This window comes from Neophocaena asiaeorientalis, unplaced genomic scaffold, assembly GCF_003031525.2.
Source record: "Neophocaena asiaeorientalis asiaeorientalis breed wild unplaced genomic scaffold, Neophocaena_asiaeorientalis_V1.1 scaffold964, whole genome shotgun sequence".
NCBI lineage: Eukaryota > Metazoa > Chordata > Mammalia > Artiodactyla > Phocoenidae > Neophocaena > Neophocaena asiaeorientalis.
The window spans coordinates 534565-537848 of NW_020175787.1; positions in this window are offsets into that span (position 1 = coordinate 534565).

Here is a 3284-nt window from a genome sequence, read left to right on the forward strand (position 1 = left end):
GGTAAATGAGGGGTCTGTTCAGAGGATCCTACGCCTGAGTTCCTTGTCCAGGCCCTGGCTTGACCATCTGCCTCCCTGGCACCAAGTCCCAGGCAGGAGCAGCTGTTTTCCATCCCTTCCCAGACAAGCTCTATTTTTACCATGGTGACCTTTAGAGAGGGTCTCCCAGGCCAGCTCAAGGTGCCCTGCTGGCTTCTCTGGAGAGAAGAGGAGGGAAGATTCCTCCTCTCAGATCCCTCTCAGGCTTTTTTCTCCATCCCAATTCAGGCTTCCCAGGGTCTCCAGGAATGATGCTATAGGTGTCTCCAACCCATCTATCCCTTCCAGGCCCTTTCATGGCAGGCTCTGGGCTCAAAGCTGAGCTGGGCAGAGAAGAGTTGATACGGAGCTATCTGTTATCCTCTGGCTTTACCTGGTAGCCTTGAGTTTGAGGTTGCCCATTTGGAAAGAGGGAGGCAAAGAGTTCTTTGTTATGGGTGGTAGGCAAGCAGTGGCCAGGATGCACAGAGGAGATTCTAGTAGGGAATGGACTGGCTCAGATGACCTCTGGGGGCTCTTCCAGTCCTGAAATGCATTCCACAGTATTAGGAAGGGAGGGAGAGCAGTGCTGGAGGATTGGCTAGGGAGATGAGCTTGGGTGGGTGAGTGAGGGGTTAGACCAGAGTCTGCCTATGTTTCTGGTTCCTTAGGAAGTACTCCACTCTTCAGTTTCAGGCCCCAGCATCCATACTGTGCCCAGATGATGGGGCCCTGTTCTGCCTCATCTCTTTCCCATCACACTCTGGCCTAGCCAGTGTCTGGTGCCCAGTGACCTTGGGGAGCCTGGCTGCAGGCCCTAGCCTGTCCCTTAGGCTATAGTGACTCTGATTCCAATCCCCAGGAGGGACACAGGGAGGAATGTACCTCGGTCCTATAGTTTCCAGAGTTGGCTGGTGGTGCCCTCTAGAAGTTCAGAATATCAGTTTCAGGAAACTAAGTGTGTGGGGGTTGGCGGGGTGGGGGGGCTGGAATTGGCTGAGGATCAAAGGTATGTATGTAAGTGAAAGGATACCAGGATGTTGCTAAAGATGAGGGACAGAGGGTGATTTGGGGGTTAGGAGGAGACTTACCCATCCCTCAGGGTGATTTAGACCAGGAACCCCTAATTGAGGCTAGGGCAAGCTGGGGTTAGGATGGGAGTCAGGGTGAGGGTGGGGTGCTTTGGAATAAAGGACTGATCCCAAAGGATTCCCAGGGCCTAAAGATTGGGAACATAGGCCCTGTTGGTAGGAAGATGAGAGGGTGCTCCAACTTGTCAGTGATGAGTGATCACATTACTGAAGTCCCCACCTGCTTCAGGGACCCCTGTAGCATGGGAGCCTGGGGCTAAGGGCCTCTTTCAGAGCAAAGACACTATCAGGCCACTAGTTGATGCAGTGGCAGAGAAAATCCACTTCCACCTGCATTTCCCACAAAGAGCCAGCAGGAGGCAGCCTTGGGAAGCTGCAGTTCTGTCTGGCTGTTCGCTCCCTGTAACTGCTTTCTCCCCCAGTCCTCTCCTCTAACCCACTAGAAATTGCCTGTGTCATGCCTTTTGCCTCCTGTAGAATTCAGCTCTGGCCCTCAATAAATGCTTCCTGCATCTTTCTGTCTCCTGTGTCATTTTCAGCTATGTCTAAAGCCCTTCCCTTTTCCCCACCCATGGAACAGTCCATAGGATGCTGGGTGGATGAGGATGTTTGATACACATGGGATGGGAGCTTGGGAAGTAACAATCATGAACAGAGATGGGGAACAATGAAAACACTCTGGGCCATAGAAGTCCCTGGGTTGAAGTTCTGGTCCTATCATCTACTAGCTGGGTGACCCTGGGTAAACCCACTCCTTCTCCAGGCCTCAGCTTCCCTATCTGTGTAATGAGTGAGTTGGTGAGGTGATGTCTCAAGGTGGTATTGCCCAGGCCCTGACCCCAGGACACTGTCACTGGAGTGGCCAGGGCCAAGCTGCATCAGGGCCCAGTGCTCTGGGGCTGCTTCCTGATGGCAGGTCAGGGCTTCAGACAGGAGGAGGAGCCCCTACAAGAGGTAACATCAGAGTCCAGCCAACCCTAGAGAACTCAGGATCCAGACCATCAGGAGTGCTCCTCTCCTGATGGGGGCGTCCTTTGCCCAGAGAAGGGGATTGGGGCCCCACTCTCAGGTGAGGCCAAGATCCCTCACCTTCCTATCTAAAAGCTCAGGCCCTGCGGAGGCTGGGCAAAGGACTCTGACGGACAGGAAGCTGAGTTCAGGTGGTCCACAGCAGAGTCCAGGCTTCTTCTTAAGAGATATGCCCTTGGGCAGTCTATCCAGCACACAGGTACAGGAGCTCCCTGCCCTGGACCCGGCACATCCCTGCTGGTCCCACCCTTCCCTGGTAGTGGTTAGTGCACCTCTGACTCTATCTTCAGCAGGACCCTCTCCTGAGCACAGTATCCCCCTGCCTACTGGTGATCCTGGTGCCCAGACACGCCAAACCAATTTCACCCCAAACTGAACTCAGTCTCTGACCCCAACCCCAAGCTGCCCCCATTCCCCCTACTCCTCACCATTATTTTCCTTGAATGATGCAATCCAGAAACGGGAGCGGCCCTTTCCTCACCTCCCACATCCAGTCTCTAACTGGGACCTGGTGATCCCTCAAATACCCCTCAAGCCCCTCTCCTCCTCTCCATGCCCTCTGTCACCTCCCTGGTCCAGCCACTCCCAGGTCTCACCTGACCACAGTGAAATCCTCCTGCCTGAAGACTAACTCCCGCCAACCCACTTTCCACAGGGCAGCCAGAGATATCTTTGGAAAATGACCACGTGACTGCTCCGTTCCACCGCCTTAAACTCCAACAGCACTTTTATAAGATACACTGTACTTTTGAAAAGCCTGCTGTGATCTGGCCCTTGCCCACCTGTCTGGCCTCATCTCTCAGCACCACCCCAGCCCCTAGTTCTAGCTCTCCTCGCTGGCCCCTCACATCCTATGTGTGACATGGCCTCAGCCTGCAGTGCCCGTGCCCCTCTCTGCCTGTGAGCTCCCACTCAGACTTCAAGGCCCAGCGCAAATGTCTCCTCCTCTGGGAGGCCTTCCCCACCCCCAGGCCGAGCTGGTGGCACCCTTCCCTGGCTCTCCCAGATCATTTTCCGTGATGCGGCGCAAAGGCTGTTTACAGGTCTGACACAGGCCTGGCTGAGCTCCTTGAGGACAGAGCCCTGCCTTATTTATTTTCAGTCCATAGAGAGAGGCTCAGAGAATGTGAGAAGGTGGAGGGAGGG